The following is a 21,350-nucleotide window of genomic DNA, read 5'->3' as shown; positions in this document are numbered from 1 at the left end:
CAGTTGACAAAATCAACCAAATGCAAATAAACAGATGTTAAATTACTTAGATGCTAAATATTTAGCTTTCTACCAAATAGTATAAAATATTTAGTTTGGAGCTATTTAGCAAGCTAAATTCACAGAGCAAATGTTTAGCTTCAAAATAAATATTTATCTAGCTAATTAAGCATTTTTTAATTAACTGTAAATGAATGAATAACAATAAGGTGAATATATCAGTTTGAAAAGTGAATCTCCATCGTTTTCCTCTGATAAAAGGCTTAAAAAAAGTTTTGACTGTGTGGCTTTACAAACAGCATGGAACAGAGAAAATCCATAATACATTCAGAGCTGTGTTGAAACCTATAACCTTTCCACTCTGGAAGAAGAGCCGTTTAAATAAATCATTAAAAGCAACAAATTATTTACAGTTAAGCATAAACCCCTGGTGGGCGACCTGCGGGATGAGGAAGACCTTGTCCTCTCCTGGGACTAATTCTCCTCAGGATTATTGTGTTTTTCTAAACAGCAGAGGCAGCAGATTGTTTTTGGTTTAATGGTTTTCAGCTGGAGCCTGAGGTGGATCAGATACCGGCCCGGTTTGAACAAACAGAGCCTGTTTTCATATATCAGGGCTGGCTTGTCTTCAGGTTCTGTCAGGTTCTGTCTGGATGAAACCCGTCCAGAGGACATCCATCCCGCTCCTGTGAGGCCCGGCTGCCTGGCGTGAGATGACCCTCCCTGCGTTTCCACATCCAGCATGAATTAAAGATCAAAATGGCCCAAAGTTAAACTTGTAGCTGCGGCGGCTAATGGCAGCCAAATGTGCCGTCACCTTTTCAGGAGCGGTTAGCGTCGCTGACAGTCAGAGCTATCGTTTCTAATGGAGCTCAGCGCGGCCTGCAGCCGCTTGAATACATTAGCTGCAGTAACACTAATTTGTCCCGTCACGCCAGCGGCGCACAGCCTTTCAAACCCACACCGGGCGTATCAAATGCAGAGTTTGTGTCTGGGAACGCTTCGGCTCGCACATGAAACGCCGACTGTCCCAATGAAAATATAATAAAACATAATATCCAAAGCTGCAAATTACAAATGACTGCTTTCCTTCAATGACACTGTTGAGAAAAACTGTTTGGCTTCATCTGCTTTGCTTGGAATCCCAGGAACTGTCAGCAGATCCTGGTGCTTTAACAGGATAACTCTTCTTTACTGAGTGTGTTAGATATAACGTCCTCATTTTGTTGTCACGGCACAGAATGAAAAAGTTCTGTTCTCAGTTTCTCATCTCTATGAAATGTACATCAACATCAGAGGAGAAGCCAGAATCGAACCCACAACCTTTACATTTTCAGACGACTGCTCTACTGACCAGAGTGTGTTTTAACACACTGCCAGGATTATTTGGACATTTAGCATCATTATTATTTAGGGCCGGGACTTTAATTTTGATTAAATAATTACATCAATTTAATTTTTAAGGCAACTAGTCGCACTTTTCTTTTCTACATACGAAGGTTCCGGCCGGAACTTTTGTATTTGCGTGTTTCTGGTACGTCTGTACATCTGACGCATAAACTGCATCTGCCAACAGCAGCGATGAAGCTGCTCCTCTCGGCCCACTGCGTTTTAATTCCGACTTCTAAACGACCTGATTGGACAAGACCATGCAATTTGCTGCTAGTTTGGGAATAAATTTGTTTTAAAAGAAAAACTTAAAATACAAATAAGTTTTACCAGTTTTAGTCATCAGTGGATTATTTCCATTTGCATCTTTTCTTTCATTATGTTCTAAAATTTTTGTGCTTCCTACGTTCTATTCAATATTATGAAAAGTATGTTATTTTAAGATAAGTAGGAAGACAGGCATCATCTGCATATTCTAAATAATTTTTAAAAAATTAACATACATTTTATTTAAGTCTTTTTATTGAAAACCTTTAAATTCATTTTATTATTATGTAAATATTTGGTATTTTATTATACATTTATTTGTCATTTGTATTATAATTTGTCATGTCTATGATGCTATTTATTTTATGACACGCACATATGTATATAATCACATATTTTATGTATATATATACTATAATTATATTAATATTATATTATCATATTAATATAGAATATTTTAGATAAATGTATTATTTCATGATGCATTTAGAAATTATTTGTCTATTTTCATTTTATTGAGGCCTTTCCTGTAAAGCTCTGTCGTTGCATTGAGGTCTCAGGTTGTAATGCCCCGCTCGGCCTCTAGAGGCCGCTAGCAGCCCTGCAGGCCGACGGCCTGCCTCCGTGTTGCGGCTCGCTGCGTCCCGTGGCGACAGCAAACACCTCCGGGAGAAAGCAGCGGGGGATCAGCTGGATCCTCTCTGGGATCTGGAGAGAGGAGGAACTCGGTCGGTCCGACTCCAGAGCCGGGAGCTTCCAGCGAGGAGAGCAGCGGCGTTTTCCCGGAGGATCCGCTGGAGGATCCGCTGGAGGATCCGCTGGAGGATCCGCTTTCTCCTCAGTTCTCACAGTAAATCATGTCAGTGCAGAGAAATAGATCAGATGATGATGAGCTGGCTGCCTCTTCTTTCTCCCAGCGTGTCGTCAAGCCTCTCAAAGTGCTTTTCTGCGCCTCAGCTCCGCTCAGGCCTCCAGGCAGGGATTCGTTACAGACTTTCTTTCCCCTGACCCGGTTCGGTTCTGAACATGTAATATTTCATCCAGTGAGCGCAGCTTTGAGCCGGGATCAGGTGCTGCTGACTGCGGAGGTTTTAATCTGCGAGCTGAATAAAAACCATGACGTATGGCGATGCAGCTCACACCAACGTTCAAGCAGGCCCCGCATGAAAAATGAAAACCGAAGAAAAGAAGAAAAACTTGGATTTCAAACTCCAACCTTCCCGCTGAGCAGCGGCTGACGGATAATCCGCTCACCACAACACAAGGCGGAGGAAATCCTTCCCATCTGGAGGCCCTGAGGCCCGGTGGTCGGGCTGGATGAGACCAACGTGGAGATGTTTGACCCGAACGAAGAGAAGCAGAACCGTGTTTGGAGACAAGTAAAGATCAGCATTCTGACTGTGAGGCACGGTGGTGGAGAGATGATGATGTGGGACTGATTTGCAGCTGCATGAGCTCCTCCTCCAGAGAACCTTAAGTCAAAGTATGAACATCTGCTCAGCAGCTGAGGCTTTAATCCATAACCAAGCTGTTACAGTGGCCCAGTCAAAGTCCGGAACTTGGGCTGTTCCTCTGCACTTCTTGAGGAAAACGTGAAGATTTTTTAAGTCCTGACTGTCTCTGTGCTCTCCTCTCTGTCTCTGGGTCGTTCTGAATCTGTTTATTCCCACTGTGTCCTTCAGCTTTCCAAGAATCCAGCGATTCCCAGCAGCGTTCTAGTGAAGAAGGCTGTTGATCGTCATCGCTGCTCCTTTTTCTTTCTGCGTCTCATTTAAGGAGCGCAGACGTTATCCGCACTGCTGATAACATGGTATCATTTATATCATGTTATAAGGATATAACATGATATATGTTATATCCTTATAACATATATCATGTATCATGATATAAATCATGGTATCAGAGGAGATTTCCACACAGACACAGAGCGAGTTCATAAATTTATGTTTTCACTTCAGCTGAGTCTGATGCCGCACATTTGGATCCCAATAAATATCCAAAACAAACCTGAGAGGGTTTTATCTCATCACAGAACTGGTTCTGCTCATGTTTAGACAAGATCACCTCGGGTTGTTTTCTCCACGGGAAGCAAACAGATGGAGAAAATGTTCCTTTATGAATAAAATCAGTTTTCAAAAGTAAAGTATTGAAATAATTTTGTTTCACTGAACGTGTGTGATTACATTGAATTTTCTGTATTCAACAAGTCATAACAAAATGCACTTGAACAGCCAAATATCTCCAGCAATGATGTAGGAAAGCAAAAATACCTTTACTGTACATTTAAAATATTTTTTATTGTAGTTGTACTTTTTTAGTAGCACATACACCTAAACAGTGAGTAGTCCCGCCATTTTGGATGTCAAAGTTACAACACAGGGGCGTGCTGTCCCAATTCTCACATTTTGCCCGTTTATAATCTACGCAGTCGAAGCCTTAAGTGCACTCCGAGTTAATCCACACGCACAGAGGGGCTGGGCAAAAATGGAGGCATCAGATTTGGTTGCAGGATGGTTTTTTGCTTAAAGACCTCGAGCCATTCCTCCTGCTAGCACTAGACTGGCATGTTTGTTTTGGTTGAATTTACCCAGAATGCCCCGCGCTGTATGGCAAATACTTACCAAAACCAACAGGAATGCCAAACGCCTTGTTTCTAACACCGTCACCGGAAAGGAGACGTCTCAGCATCGTTTTGTCTCAGTCGCCATCGCTTCTTCTTCGTACTCTGAACTCACGGTTGATCTCGAGAGGCTTTGCGAGATTTGCCGTCTGCCGTCTGGATGTTGGTGAGTGAAATCTGTTGTGTTGGCTTTGCCGTGTGGCTCCACACCACACACTGTACAACCAGACATGTTGTATAGGATTTCTAAAACATAACTTTACCTGGGAAAACGTCTACTTATAAGTGGAAGAAGTACTTTTTTTAATCAATATTTATTAATTATTTACTCACAATGCTTTGCCAAAAAGCTAACGACCAGCACTGTGTTGACATTACTTGTTTTAAGCTTATTTTGCCATGTCCACACAATGTAAAAACATAACTTTACATAGGAAAAATGTAATACCATAAGTGGAACTTGTACTTTTAAAATCAATATTTAAATATTATTTACTTAAAATAAGATCCTATGTTTTGCCAATATTGTGTGGGCATTATTTGTTATGCGGACATTTTACTATGTCCACACAATGTAAAAACACAACTTTTGTGGTAGGGATAGGTATATACACGAGGTGGCTAGTTTTAGGGAAAAGGTCAGGGTTTTGTTACAGAAATTAATGGAAGTCAATGCAAGTCCATACAGGGATGGTGAGACAGGAATGTGTGTGTGTGTGTGTGTGTGTGTGTGTGTGTGTGTGTGTGTGTGTGTGTGTGTCTGGGCCCTCTGTGAGTGACATGTGATGTATTCATGAGGAGGAGGCCAGGGGAAAGGGCCCCGCTCGGAGCCATTAGCCTCTGCAGTAAATCTGCAGGGACCGGAGCGCCTCGGCCTTTCGGCTGCAGGTATTTCCTGCCTCTTGATCTCGGGAGGCAGAGCTCATTTCTTGCCGGCGGGGGTTCGGCCGGCATAATAAGTGGAGGTTTGATGCCAGCAGTTTATTATTCGGCTACATTTTGTGGATCCCAGTGAAGTGTTGTGGTGTTTGGGGGGGAAGTGTGTGCAGCCAGCTCCTGTAACTGGGTTATTTTATTAAACGACACATGAGAAAAACTGCAAAATGCTTCCTAATTTACAACCAGTTCTGAAAAATGAATGTTCCAACAAAACAACCACAGCATAATTTGGTAATTGTCAATAAAAAAGCTGCTCTAACTGGCTTTTAATCCAAAAAATAAATGTTTCACATTAAATCCGAGAGTTTAGTTTTCCAGACTCAGATTTGTTTTTTCGTATTGTTTTTTGTTTGTTTGTTTGTTTGTTTTTTTTGTCATTTGGTCAAATTGTTTCTAGTTCAGGTTCAATTCTAGTTCAGGGCTGGCTCAGGTCTAGTTTTAGACAGCTATGTATGTCATGTAAAACATCTGTTTCTGAATCCCTGGAGGTGTGTTCGGTGAAGCAGGGATAACCAGTAACTTCTGCTGCCAGATTTGCTTTTAGCAGCACAGGAAAGCTGCAGAGTCCTGCTGATCTACTCGCAACAAGACGTTTTACAGCAACGAGATTTGCTGGATCAGATCTGGCATGGTTCTGTGTGCAGCTATGCACCAGAACTGTTTCAATTTGTAGAAATATTTGCTTTTTAAAATGAAATCAACATGGAGACACCGCATCTTACATCAAACATTGGGTAGAAATTGGAGTAAAAGTTAGAAAAATGTAATAAACTGCAGCAGCAGTGCAGACTCCAAAAGCTAGGGGGCGGTAAAGAGTTCAGTGTGAGCGAGGGTGGTAACTTTATTTGGGAGGCAATTAAGTGTTGCTTAAGTGATGTTTTCATCCAACCTCATATTCTTGAGTTTTTTCAGTATGATTCAGAGCTACAGATGAATTTAGTCATTAAAAATCGAATTATTTTCAAATTAAAGCTTCTTAAATTTTAGCATCAAAAATCGGTGCGAGGAAATAAAATGTATTTTGTGAATCCTGAAATTCCTTAATATCTTTGAAACACAATTAATGTAAGGATGTAGGATGAAAATCTACTTTTATTGTGTCTTCTTCTTCTTGTTCTTCTTCTTGTTCTTGTTCTTCTTCTTCTTTTTCTTCTTCTTCTTCGTCTAAGGATCAGCCAAATAAAGTTCAATCAAAGTCGACTGTGAAGTGTTAGGACTAATTTAAACCTGATCGTTAAATTCACAAAGTCAGCAAATAAAGTTCGATGCTCCATCAGTGCCTCCTAGTGGTCAGATAATCATCAGCCGACCTAATCTGTTAGTCAGCTCAGAATGTGGAGGCGAGTGATTCTTCAGCAGCGCTGACTGAGCACCTGCATAGTGTAGTAATATCAAGTCATTGCTGCGTCATTTGGGTCGGTGTATCAGTTTAATATTTAGATTTTTCCTCATAAATCTGTGCCATCGTATCTGGAGATGAACTTGTGCTAAAAACGTTCAGCTGGAGTGTTATTTTTATAAAGCTGGGTATCATTTTACGCACGGCTGAGACCTGGCAGTATTTCTTTCTTCATGCATGTTGGAGAGTTCAGCTTGTTGTTACAATGAGAATATAACTGAGTTACTGAACCTGGACAGAAGTACAAAGAGCAAAGTGTCAAGAAATACATACTACACTATATTACCAATATCCTACCATATTTTTCTTCTGTTCATAATTTTAGGTGAAATAATGTCTGGATATAGAGAGTAGACATCTATAGTTGTCCTGTTTTTAATCATATATTTAAATCATATATTTATTTTTAACAGCTCAAGAAAAATACAACTAATTCATTTGCTGTGTTTAGCAGTTTTCTTTAGCTGATTTTTATATTGTATTTAATACAGATGTGCTGAAGAGTTAATCGTTGTTGCTGTTAACCAGCAGAGCCGAGGACAGAGTGAGTTTTAAATGAGGGACAGGAGGAAGAGGAGGAGGAGGAGGAGGAAGAGGAGGAGGAACCATTAAGAGAAGTGCCAGGTTCAGGTGCAGAGTGCAGGATTGGGTTTCATTTCATTCCATTAACCTGTTAAATCAAAAGATTGTGATCCAAACTTTTGCTTTTAACATCTGAAACAGTCTAAAAATGATCAATTTATGTGTTTTCATGTGTTTTCCAGGCACATTGTTGCATTTTATAGCACAAGTAGCTATGCTACCTTGAGTTAGTTACTTGTGCTATAAAAGTAACTAACTTTTACAGCATATATATATATATATATATATATATATATATATATATATATATGCTGTATATATGAACATCATCAGGCAGTTCTAAGGCCTCCACTGCTCATCTTAATTCATGTGAAGCAGGTTTAGTTTAACCACCAACGTTGCAGCAGCGTCTCTATCCAGAGTGAAGGTGGAGTCCACAGGAACAGAAACTGAGTAAATTTGAATATGAAATGATGAAAATCTGCTTTTCTTCATCCCAACACTGCAGGATTCTCCTCTGTGTTTCATAACTTTTCTCTGGTTGACAGTCTGATGGCTGTGGGCGATCATTAGCTGTCACATCTCACGTTTCCCTCTGTTCCTTCTTATTTCTTTCATTTTGAAGTCTTAATTCACCAAACCACAAGATGTCGCTTTTAGGAAAGCATGAGCAGGTTTTGGAGCTTTGAACAATCAGTTCAGTGTTTTTGGAGAGACGGTAATCGCTTCTCTTAACCCAGATCACTGCAGCTACTCCAAATGTTTTCTCTTCCCTCCTCGAACCCGACCGGTTTGCATTCTGAGGAAAACAGGATGTAAACTTTAAAGAGCGCACTGAGGAGGTTTATGATGCAGGGACACATTGTTCAGCCGTGTTGCTGGCCTTGTATACAAGGGAAACATTGAAACACCCGGGCGGTTAGGATCTGAGGGCGAGCTTTATTGGATTCACATGGGCGGCATTTTTAGTCAAACCTAATAGTAATTTGCTCCTCATGTGGCGTTCAGGGGCAGGAGGAGATTTGGAGGTAATTTGAGTGCAGCTAAAATAATACCTGGCGCTAATTGTGAATTTAACGATCAGGTTTAAATTAGTTCTAACACTTCACAGTCGACTTTGATTGATGAGGTTTCTTTATTATTTTCTCTGTTTACACCTCCAGTCAGATTTGTTCAAGACCCTTTTCACATAAAAACGCCTGACTTTCCTACTGGGCGGGTTGGACTGACTGATCATCTGATGGAAACATGGAACCACATGCCAGCCCTGACATCTGGGACGGCCCATCACACCGACCCACAGAACCAATTCCAGATCGTTGGCTGTTTGCTAATTTACCAGAAAAAGAGAAAATCCCTCAGGAAACCAGGTGAGTGTAAAAGTGAAGGAGTTGGATGGATGAATCAGGATTTCATTTGAAGGATCAGGACTTTTCCTGACACTCTTCACAGGAAGAAGATCAAAACGTTTCTGAGAGGACAGCAGTTTCTGTCTGGTCCAAAATACGTCGCAAAATTCCAGATAATCAGAAGACAGAAGTAAAAGGCAGAATATTTAATGCTGCAGCAACTATCTTAATAACATTAATTACTCTCATGTCGTGCTATGCAGACACTCTGTTTGCACAGATGAGGTTTCACCTGCCTGAGCAAAGCAGATGCCTGAAGCAGCTCCAACAGCAGAGCAGCACTACCTATATTCTGATCAGATTCAGGGCTTCAGGCTAGCTAACAGCTAACAGCAACAGCTTTTAGTGGAGCACTGACTGCAGCTTCTGACCCGGTTCTGACCCGGTTGTGTTTGGACGTGGACTCGGACCAGGTGTGGTGGGGTTGCATCGTGATGCGTTCACTGACTCAGACAGCTTTCATCTCGTCATTGTTATCATTTTCAGCTGCTGTTTCCATCCAGATTTACTGTCTGGCTTTAATTACTACTGTCTGGAATTATGACGCTCGTCTCACATCAACGATGTAAAACTCAGATAAAATGCGACAACGATTTGAACACTATTGGATACGATTTACTTCCACTTCTGGAAGAGGATCAAATCTGTTTTTTTTTAATTGTGTGAAATGTTGGATTTGGGCCAAGAGAATCAGTTTTGTCGTTTATTTGTGTTTTTTGCAGATCAACTTGTGCATCAGATTTAGGGTCGTACCAGAAACATGTGAATAAACAAGTTCCAGAAATGTGTTTGTTTAAAAAAATATAATTGAAAATTTTTAATGCATTCAAATCGATGTCATAATGAAAACTATCGAGTTAACATCCCGGCTGTAAAACTGATGCCTTAAATGGCAACACAGAGCTCCTGTCTGCGTTTCTGTCCAGCATTACATGACTCAACCACACACACACACACACACACACACACACACACACACACTCATACCTACAAACTTAGAGAGGCCAATTACCGTAACAGTCGTGTTTTTTATGGAGAGAGGATCCATGAATCCACAAGGAAAACGTGCAAACTGCATGCAGAAAAACTTCAGCCTGGGATTCAAACCCACCACCGTTTCCCTGCAAGGCAACAGCGAAAGTAACTACAGGAAAAACTGAATTACTAAGAAGTCTGATTTAATTTAATGAATTTCAACCTCTGACTCAAGACAAGTGTTGCGTTAAAGCTGCTTTCTGTTGGTTCGTTTCTTAAAGTAGAGACATTTTGATCTATTAAAACTCTGCAGCCTCGAACTTTTCCTGACAAACTTCAGCTTTTCACTGAAGCAGCGCCTCGCTCACACCTTCAGCCTCCATCAGCTCCGTATTTACGGCGTAAGGAAATCTGCCGCCATGTGAACAGAAGCCAAGGCCCAGAGCCCGGTACGAACCCGCTCACTCCAAGCTAACCCGCTAATCTGAAGCCGTTTTATGAACCAGGCTGTGAAATATGACTTTAATAATGGCTGCAAATGGCCGCGTCTGGGAGCAGGCGAGGGTGAGGCCTGAGCGTGTGGAAAATAAGAGCCGATCGGCAGCGACTGCCTGGCCTGGCAGCGCCGCCGCCTCATGAAATGTGAAAAGAGTTGCGGGCGCGGCGAGCGTCGGCGGACTGCAGTCCTCCATAAACTCCTGATTAAACCGATGTCGCTGTAATGAGCTCTAATTCTCCGCCTGCAGAAGACGAGCAGACGGAGACGGTCGCCGTGCGTCCGACAGTCGGAGGTTTAACGGAGACCGAGGCGCACCGCCCTGGATTTACTCCTGATCTGTGGTCGCAGCGCCGAACCACAATGTTGATGTTTCGACTGGCTTTTACAGGCGTTGGGCTAAATTTGGAAAGTGTGAAACCATCTGAAAATAATGACTCTGCTGCAGAGCTGGAGCGTTTAATCAGGCCGGCAATCTTCATCAACATCATGAGAGAGAGAGACACCTCCCGGACAACACCACCAGCACATGCTGGGAAAGTCCCAGTTCCTCCTCCTACACACACACACACACACACACACACACACACACACACTAAGAAACATTCGTCAAAACCTCGCAGCAGAACCGACACAGAAAGAGTTAAGAGATGTTGTTCATTGTCACATGACATTAGGAGCTCAGATAGAAACTCTCCACCTCCAGGTCTGCACCGCCTCTCCACCCTCACACACACACACACACACACACACACACACACACACACACACACACACCACTCCATAGCGCACATCTTGCCTGCAGATGTGGCAAAACCGCCAACACTTCAAAGCGCCTCCCTTCAGACCAACAGCGCTCCCTGACGCCAACTGTAAATGTCCTGGACACAGAGCATGGAAAATATTAAACCCCCTAACTCCCGCTGAAGGGCCGGGCCGGGGAGCAGGGGGTAAAAACGGCCTCCTGAAAACCCCCTTAATGACTCAACTCTCTGCTGAACAACAACAAGGCGGCGTCACCTCTGCTGTCTGCTGCTGATGAACATCTGCAGCGCCGCGTTCACCTGGTGCATCGGCAGCACGGCGACGGTTTGGGAGCAGAAACGTCTCAAGGTCGCCGTGTCCTCAGGCAGCTTGGTTAGCATAATGGCGTAATGGGAGCGGGCCCCTAAAGAGCTCCATCACACTCACAGAACACAAACACTGCTTTGCTTTGAGTCTCTGTGGTTTCAGTCATTTTATTCTTATTGGTTTCATAATATTTCACCGGCCGTTTAAACCTGGAGACATGAAAACATCGTTTCACTGCGTTCAGCCGCGTCATCAGGGCTAACGCTAACAGTTTCACAGCTGGGGAAAGGTGAACCTTCAGGACAGTTCGTAAAACTCAGCCTACGTTCTCACAGCAAGTCTTGGAAATATCTGCATTGTGTCGTTCAGACTGCTGTGAAAAAGATTTTGTCAGATTCGCTTGCAGTGTCAATGGAGCCTAATAGAGTCTCAGTGCAGCTGGACTGAACAACATGGCTGCATCAGACAGCTGGGTTTATTACAGAAACTGGACTGAGCTCACTCCAGTTGAACTCTGAGATCAAGACAGATCCACTAATCCATGCATCTATCTTCCAATCCAAACCAAACCCTCTGAGCAGCCTGTTCCCCTCCTGGCCTGTGGGGGCGCTGCACCAAGAACCACTGAAGGAAACGACACAAAAACCTCTGAAGACACTGAGAGCAACTTCCTTCTTCACCAGATGGAAACAAGATGGAGGCGTCAGATTTTAGCGGTTGGAGGATTTCTCTTTAGTCTTTGGCTAAAGACCAGGAGCCATTTCTGCTGCTAGCGCTAGGCTAACAGGTTAGCTTTAGTTCACTGTAGTCCACTTCCTGCTTTTGGAGCGGTCTCCGGTCTGCTGGGCGTTCACATTCAAACTGAACCAGAGTTCACTACAACCGAACCCAGACCGAGGCTTGGAGGAGCAGAGGTCAGAGGTCAGAGGTTGATTAGCCAAACGGACTGGAGTTGGATTAAAGCGGACTGAACAGGGCTGGTGTGAATAAACTCGTTACATCAGGTTGTACCACCCGGTCTCCACCCTTCAGGTCCTCCAGGAATGTAGTTCCTCCTGATAATTTTTAGAAACTGGCATTTTTTAGTTTTAAACAAAAATCTCTTTCCAGATGAGGGAGAATCTGTCAGTGAATCAGGTGTTTGGTTAAAAGCTGTGTTGTTGTGGTTTGCAGAGCGTGTTTCAGTGAGACGCGTTCTGCAGCCACCAGAATAAAACGGATCCCTCTAAAGAACCCAGACGCCACCATGTTGTGTTTGCAGCAGCGCAGCAGCGTGTGTGCCCCCTCTGCATCTCGGCGTTGCGTGCTTTCAGACTCGCTGACGATCTGCTGGAGTTTCTACAGGAAGATGAGAAAGGTTGCCGGTTTGTTCTCCTGGGAAGAGAGGGGGGTTAGCATGGCAATATCTGCTCTGATTCCACAGCCTCAGGAACTTTGACCTCCAGCAGAGAAACCAAAATAAAAATCCCCTTCTTGCTGCCAAGCCAGCACAACAGGAAGATGGGGCGGCGGCGCAGAGGAGGAGCGAGGCAGAACAATAAAGCCTCTCTGTTCGGCTCCACATGGATGCTGTTTGACAGCTAAACGCTTTTGTTCTGCTGAAATGACGGGACGCTGCTGCGCTTTGCGAGCATGCCAGGCATTGTAGGTTTTTCATGAGGATGCGGCGCGCTGAGGGACATTAGAGCAGCAGATCCGCTGCGTCCCCACAGGGGGAGATGTGGTGAGGAACAAACTGTGGTGGTTTCAGTCCGGATAATGCAAACTGAACCGTGGATCCAGATCAGAGCCGGACCTCAGAACCGGTTCCACCACAACAGACACGCTTTAGGTCACAAACCTCACTGACATATTTTCATCTCCCATTCCCAGGCAAACTGTGGGACAAATCCACTGCTGGCAGAGCGGGGTAGTAACTAGTTACATTTACTTGAGTAACTTTTTGAAAAAAACTTACTTTTAGGAGTATTTTTACTAGACTGCATTTTTTACTTTTACTTGAGTATTTTTTATGAAGTGTTTCTACTCTGACCAGAGTAACATTTCTGGATTTTCTACCCACTGAATGAAAAACAAACATGTTTTAACCAAAACTCAGACACACACCTGCAGTCTGTCTTAAAGTTTCAGAAGATTTTTATTGGAAGACACTGATTGGGAAAAATGTATTTTGCCTGATTTTTTTTTTTTGTTATGAATTATTTTCATTTCCACTTAACTTTATATTTTGGTCCATCTGATTACGTTAAATGATTGATAATTTGATCAGTTATTCAGTGCTTCAGTCAACTTGTTACCAAATACTTTTTCACTCTTATTTGAGTAATTTCCTGAACAGATACTTTTTACTTTAACCGAATAAAAATATGTTGCAGTATTTCTGCTCTTATACTTGCATAGTTTTTGGGAGCCCTGCTCACCTCTGACTTTTAGCTTCAGCTAATGAGCTAAACGTTTTCAGGTCACCTCATTCATCCAACCGCATGGGAGGAAGAACTGCGTCCAAAATAAAACTTACTATGCTAATCTGCCAAAGAGGAGCTCATTTTAGCTATCTCTTTAGCAGTTTTGATAACTTTGTCAACGTTTAGCGCACTTAGCTTTCCCTAGATTAATTTTTCTGGATAAATTTACTGTTTTGTAAAGTTAGATGTTTATATTCATGCTCTTATTTTGAAGTTCCATTTCCTCTCCTCCTGTGCTCGTCATTCGGCGCAGCGGATGACGTCACTGAGCAGCGCCGCACATCCAACCATATTTTATTTATTTATTTTTTCTTTTCGTCTTACGTTTGTGTGCAATGTCAGTGTTTCAAAGTTTGCTAATAAAGATGTAAAAAAACATCCGGCCAGTCAGAGCCCAATAAAACTTTTCTCAGTCTTTTCCAAACAAGACGTGACGAACCGTTAATCCATGTCAGTGTAGCATGTTAAGCTAGTTAACGCTGATTACCTATATTAGATCTGTTGCTACAGCTAGAGCTACTCAATCCTCTTTGATTTCTAAGAAGTTGCTTTCCACGTATTTAAAATAAATCTGTGGAGCCTCAGCTTCATGGAGAGGAAGAGATCAGCTGCAGGCAGAAACCAGAGTTTCATCATGAGGTTTTATGTCCCATACGTTTCTGTTATTCGTAGTTTTTCTTATCTATTTTGTTTCTCTGGGTTATTGTCCATGTGTGTTTCATGTTTTATTTAAATCAGTTTCTTGTTTCTCTCATCTGTTTCTCATGCTCGTCTCTGTTCATTGTCCTCGTCTATCTTGTCCTGTTTCTGTTTCTGCATTGATTATCACGGCTGTGCTTCAGTCCTGTTATGTTTTAGTTTTATTTCTGTTATCAGGTTCTGTTTTCTTTAAATGTCGGGTTTTATTTCTTTGCTGTTCCTGTAGTCTCAGTTCTCTCATGTTTTCCACCGAACCAGTTCTCCTGTATTGTGTTTCTCCTTCTCCATGTTTCCTGCTGGATTTTTGTTCGTTTTTACGTCTGTTTAGTTGGTGAACACTCGGGTTCATGTCAGTCTTTAAGTTAAATGAATCTTCACTGTTTAATGTTGCCATTCATGTTTTGGTTCTTCATCTTCTTCACCAGTTGAGACAGAATTATTCTCATTCAGAATATTTCATGTGTTGTATCATGTTTTCATATTGTGCCGTCACATCTGACAGAAACGGTTTTTAATGTTTGTGTAATTAAACTGAGGCTCCTCAGAGTTACAGCATCTCTTCCATGTCATGGTCTGCTCAGAGGTCATTTAAAACATGACTGTTTTTACAGAACGTTTCATGTTTGGTGTCTGACCCTGCGGAGCCTGAGGATGTGCAGATGTCTGCAAACATCCACAAACCAGTTCAGCAGATAAAACTACAGATGCTGTTAAAGAGTTAAAGTCGGTTTCCTGTTGGAGGTTTCATGGACAGTCAGACACCTTCTGACATGATTTAATATAATATACAGAAACAAAATGATCACAAAGTGACTCTCACAACAGGTGAGAAAATTTACTAAACCATAACAAAATAATAATAATAAAAGTAATCATGTTAATACAGCATTAAAATAATCTCTATATACATCATATACACTTACATAATCTGAGTTATATGACAAATCAAATGTACAAAACCAATAAAACAACAACAATAATTACTAATAATGGTAATAGAATCAGAAGGAATGAAGAAATTACTCTAACACATATTTGTATTAATCCCTTCATACATTGTGATTAATATAGATTTGAATTTATTGTCAAACTGATTGAAGTTTGGGCATTGTTTTAGTTCCATATTCACTTTGTTCCATGATATAAAATCTTTTCATAGATCATAAAACATTTCCTTAAGATGTTTATTTCACACAGTTTGATATTTCACAGTTTTAGTAACGTAGACCTAAAGGAGCAGCATGTGTGTACGAACACTAGCAGCTCTTTTTTTAAGGCTTTAATGGTTGTAAAGTTGATTTATGTTCATTTCCCAGCATTCTGTAAAACGACATGCTTGAATTATTGAAGGTACAGAATGTGGAGTTACTTCTTATCCAGATTATTTCTTACTTTGGCCTTTAAGATCTGAATATTTCTCTGTTTCATCGCTGAACCACAGTTCATGTGAACCGGACCGGCCTCCGTTCCTGATCCATTAAAAGGTTCCTGCAGTCTTTAAAAGATAAACGCTGCTGCTGCTTTGAAGCTGCAGGAAAAGCTGCAGGAGTTGTTTGGCTGGAAATCAGCCGCTTTCTGAAGGCAAATGAGGATTTTTCCTGCGTTTGGTGGAGCGTCAGCTCCAGCATCTGGGTGGATGGATGAGGTGTGATGCTGGCTTTTGTCTCCCATGAAAGAGAAGCAGCCAGGATGCGGCTGCAGGGACTCTCACGTCTCCGTCTCACATTATTTCTCACTCCGCCTGACAGAGAGGGCGGCCCGGGCGATAAATTCACCTCATTACAGATTTAATAAAACAAGCATGTTGGTTTGTTTTCCAAACGGCTCTCAGGCTGGATGGAAAGCAGCTGAGTCATAATAATGGACGGGTTCTGATCAGGTGGTTCAGAAAGTTTCTGTTTATCAAATCAAAGTGGAGGTGTGTGTGTGTGTGTGTGTGTGTGTGTGTGTGTGTGTGTGTGTGTGTGTGTGTGTGTGTGTGTTCCTCGCTGCAGTGGGTTTCTCCTTCATGTCTGCTTCCATTAGTCCAGGTCTGTGTTGTGATTCGCCGCTGCAGGCCGGAAGTTCGTCATCCCGCAGGAAGAGCTGCTGCAGGGCAGCGTCTCGCTCCGCCGCAGGGCTCGGCAGCGCAGACAGGTGTTGATGCTAACAGGAGCAGCTGTTGCTGTCATTGTTCTGTTTGTTTGGGTGTCAGTCTGCTGCAGCCGCTGTGCTGAGAGGAAAACCTCAGGCGGTTTCTGATTGGCTCTGCAGAGGCCAACCTTCACCTGAGGACCTGTCGCTGATTGGCTGGGACTGGTGGCTCTGCATTCACAGCACTCGTATCAATACGAATAAAGTTTTCTTCTCAGTTAAAGTTCTGTGTGTATTCTTGGCGGGTCCGAATAGCAGGCGGCGCTGGATGAGCCGACTGGAGGCCGAGGCGTCGTCAGGTGGCAACCTGAGGAATGAGCTCCGGCAGCTGAGCCGCGTTTTCACCGCAGAGCATGACGGACCGGACTGGACTGGACCAGGACGGAGTGAACTGGACCGGACCAGGCCCGACTGGGACGGACTGGACCAGGACGGATCGGGCCCAATCTGGACTGACCAGACCAGACTGGGACGGCAACCATTCAGCTGTTAAAACGCCTGGGTGGACCTAGCCCCGCCCCCGAGGAGCAGCTCCTCCCCCTCTCAGCTCCTTCAGACTAGCCAGCAGCAATTAGCAAACAGCTGCTGAGCTCATTATAGGAGCAAAACTCAATGAAAACATTAAGGGTTTAATAGAGGAGCCATTTTGGGACGACTTGCTGGAGGCGGAGCTTCAGAAAGAGCAGGAGTTTTAATCAAGTTTATTTGAGTAGGACATTTCAGATCAAGGCAGTTCACTCATAAAAACACAGAAATATAAAGTTATAGAAGCAGTCAATGCAGAGCAGCTGTTACACTTAAAAATGTTGATTAATGTTTAATTTATAATGTTTCAAAAATCAAATCTTAAAGGGACAGAGGCAAAATTTAAGGCCTTAAATTACAACGTCAAATTTCTTTCAATACAGCATTTTAATAATAACTGAAGGTAACATTAGTTATGCTATAAAACGGAAAACACATAAAACTAATAATATTGCATCTGACTAAACTAAACATGAATAATTTATAAACACTAAATAAATCTGCTGGTAGAACCAACGGCTTTCAGAAAGAAGGTCCTGCGTTCAGTCAGGTGTTTCTGTTACCTGCTCATCATCATCATCATCATCATCATCATCCTCTGTGAATCTGGATGCTTCACCTGCTGCTGCAACATCTTCTGCTGCTGCAGCACCAAATCCCGTTTCTGCTGAACCGGCTGCAGGCTGTTTGATCCTCCCAGCTTCATTCAGCATCTGAAAATCAGCTTTTACCAACAACCAGGTCATAACTCCGTTACTGTTTTACTGAATGTTGTCTGCATTATTTAAAAAAACTGCAATTAAAGTTGAATCTTGGGGAAAAAGTCTTAATTTGTTTTATGGTTTGCGGTGGTTTCCCTCAGCATTTAAAGAGAAGAACTGTAACAAACAAAGAGCGTTAAAGATCCCTGCTCTGCACGACACACCCTTTGTGTTTCTGACACATTAGGGAACCCTTCAGGCCACTCGTAAAATAAAACAACATATTTTCTCTGCTCAATAAAATAAAACAAGATTGGCCGCCTCTGCAAAAAGCACATAGGCAGCACTTTTCTCCCTCTTTTCCTCTGAGGGAAACGATTGTAAATGTGTAATTAAATTAATAAAATAGTCCCACGTAGTAAATCAGCGCCCCTTGAGGACGCCTGATTGCGCAGACGTGTTTGTGATTATGTTTGTGCGCTTCGTGCATGTATGTATCATGCATCGGGGTAAATCATAACCCCTCTGACGCTGCGGCGGAGCGGCGGGTTGGCGCTGAGGTGGGGGCGCCGTGGCCTCGCCTCTCTGCCAGTTTGTGTTATAATAAAACATTTTAAAGCTCCTCATTAAGCTATTCTGGGCGCAGGCTTGGCGCGGCGCAGCAGAGGGGAAGGTGGAGGAGAAAACGTGAAGGTAGAGGCAGCAACTGCCAGCGTTTCCGTGCCAACGCATCTCCATGTGATTGGTGGCTGCAGGCCGAAATTACAAACAGATGCTGATGAACGTGATGCAACCGGGCAGACGCGGACCGGACAACCAGGACAGGCGGAGCGGAGGTCCGGTCCAGGACGGCCGGCGGAACATCATCAGCTTCATTTGGGCTTTCACTCACATTTATTGCCTGTTTTCTGTTTTAAAGGTTCCTGCAGCTTTAAGGAGGAGAACGACCGCAGGAAGCTCTCCGTGACCTTTTGGGGTCCAAACCCTCCGGACCATGACGTCATTACAATAAACAATAATGTTGTTGTTTTGAGACCATTTTCCAGTAATATAATATTAATAATGGGTAGTAATACTTTTAATAAACATTTATCACTGGAACCGGACGACATTTTAAATGTCTAAATTAAATAAAACAACAAATAAAATTAATTATGAAGCTGAAAACGATAAATCATGGAAATGGAAATTATTGAGCTGGTTTGAATTGATTAGTTGATTAGCTGCTAATTGTGACAGGTTTAGATATTAATAACAACATGCACTTTCACAACGACACCAATCCTTTTAGTCTGAATGGGACTTTTTCACGACAATCTGAAAATAGCCAAATTCTGATCGTTTCACCCTAAAATGAATCCGATCTGTTTCAAATATGGAACCAGTCTGAACTGGACAGTTTTCAACGCGTCTGATCGCATTTATTCTGACCTTTCAGTCGCTGATGTGAGACATGCGTCATAATTCAGCAGCAGAAGAAGTCAGGCGTGAATCTAAACAACGTCTGAGAACGATGCTAATGAAGTGATGAAGTCAGTGAACGCATCACATCCAAACTCTACTGAAGAGTTTCTGGTCTGTGTGTCACTAACGCAGCTGTTGCTCCATTCTGGACTCAAAGCTTGTTCCCGCAGTGGGTTGGCCTCTGATTCTGGTTCTGGAGTTCATGAGCAGAACTCTGAGGTCCGGTTGTATAAAAGACAGTTTGGTTTGGGAACCCTAAGGTCTCAGTCATGCCCTTTGGTTCTGTTGTTTTCTTCCAGCCGGGACCTCCAACAAGACCTGCACTGATGAGATGAGAGGGGAAAGGTTCTGCTTCTCTGAGACTGTTTTTCTTTCCTCCTTCAGTCCGGTCGACCCGGTTCTACTGGAACCAGAACATCTGCTCCACTTCCACCTGCTGTGGCTCTGAGTCCAACCAACCTGTTCCCCTCCTGGCCTGTGGGGGCGCTGCACCAAGAACCACTGAAGGAAACGACAAAAAACCTTTGAAGACACTGAGAGCAACTTCCTTCTTCACAGGGTGGAAACAAGATGGAGGCGTCAGATGGAGGATTTCTCTTTAGGCTAAAGACCAGGAGCCATTTCTGCTGCTAGCGCTAGGCTAGCATGTTAGCTTTGGTTGTATTTATCCGCTTGGCGTTCACATGCGTTCAAACCGCTCCAGAGTTTGGTGGATGAAAACCAGCTGCCTGTTTCCAGGTGATTCTGATGAATAAACGCTACAGAGACCAAAAGCTAAACAAGGAACCAGAAATAATCTAAAAATTAAAGCCACTGCTGAAGAATTAAAAGAAGAACAGAGGAAATTTTCCCCCCTTTTTTTTTTTTTTTTTTTTTTTACAGTATATTTGCGAATCAAACCTTTATCTGTTTTAGGTTTTATTAACTGAAGCAATCATGAAACACAACACTGAAGTTTTATTCTCACGTCTTTGTGCAATAAAGGGCTAGTTCACGTTTTTTTCAGATCTATTCCAACAAAATTCAGAAAAACAGTTTTCTAGCATTAGAACCTCATTTCCGGTTTGGACCTCTGACCCAACAGGATGTAGAATCAAAACTTTTAGTCTTTAAATGTGGGTTTATCTGCCGGTTCTGTTGTTCTGGGAACCAAAACTATCAACAAAAAATAACTTGGACTAAAACTGAAATGTTGATGTGATAAATAAAGATACGGATAATCTGCAAATAGATTGATTCAAAAATCACTTTTGTTTATTTTAGACAATAAAATTAGGATAATAAGATAAAATAAGGAATAAGTCTGTAAATTCAGACATTTTCCATCCCACTTCTTTTTGTTTTTCATTTTTCACTCTTGGATGATTCTCCAAACTTTTCAGGACCTTTTGATCAAAGTTAATTAAAAAATAACATTGAATCCATTTATGAATTGCAGTCTGTGATCCAGATCATGTTTGGCATCAAGCTGAAAGCGACACCAGCAGAACCAGAGCGTCAGCAGTGTTACTGGTACCAGGAGGCGGTTCGGTGAGGTTCTGCCAGCAGCTGAAAGCAGACGGCTGTTTAATGGCTGAGGTGCCTGATAATGACGATGCTGGTAGGAGAGAAAAGGCCGGGCCAGCCTCACCATGGCAACCGCTGTGTTTACGTTAAACGGCGCGGCGGTAATGGAGACGAACCGGGACAGGAGAGCAGCTGATGAGCCCAGCGCCTCGTTTCAAGGACAAACCAGGCTGGTGTCAAGAAAAGCTGCTGCGGTGGCGACAGAAGACACAACTGAGAGGCTCAGAAAAGATCCAGAGGCTGAACGCGTCTGGTTCTGAGGCAGAACAGAACCGGGCCGAAACCTGAACCCATTCCAGTTTCCAGGGGTTCTGGAAAAATGGCTTCTTTCTGGATAAAAACTCCACCTCTCTGCTCCTCCGTGACGCTCTGATAGGATCTGATACTCTGGATCCGTTCAGACTGAAAAACCAGAACCGCTGCAGGTGTTTGTTTATCCGGTTTTCCATTCAGAACCGGGTCAGCTGGAGCAGCAGGACAGAATCCATGTTCTCTCACATCAGAGTCTCCAGGAAACATTTACTCTGCTGGAAGAAAAGATTTAAATAAGTAAAATACCGAAGCATTCATCCTTCATTTCTTCTGACGGGAACACTGCCACTAATACGCTACCTGTTAGCTTAGCATTTTAGCTAAGCTAACAGGTAGCG

The 21,350-nt window shown here is 42.7% G+C and overlaps 1 long non-coding RNA gene across 1 annotated transcript; it reads left to right on the top strand.

Moving 5' to 3' along the window:
- The first annotated feature begins 511 nt into the window (after nucleotides 1-511).
- Nucleotides 512-21,035, top strand: LOC106952852 (uncharacterized). Its single transcript, XR_001426064.1, has 3 exons — nucleotides 512-526; nucleotides 5,254-5,255; nucleotides 20,962-21,035. It is a non-coding gene; the product is annotated as an uncharacterized LOC106952852 (long non-coding RNA).
- The last annotated feature ends 315 nt before the right edge of the window (nucleotides 21,036-21,350 follow it).

Source organism: Poecilia latipinna, unplaced genomic scaffold, assembly GCF_001443285.1.
Source record: "Poecilia latipinna isolate Pla-1442-1.1 unplaced genomic scaffold, P_latipinna-1.0 Scaffold543, whole genome shotgun sequence".
In the NCBI taxonomy this organism is placed as follows: Eukaryota; Metazoa; Chordata; class Actinopteri; order Cyprinodontiformes; family Poeciliidae; genus Poecilia; species Poecilia latipinna.
Note: the sequence above shows the minus strand (reverse complement) of the source record. Positions and strands in the feature narration are given on the sequence as shown.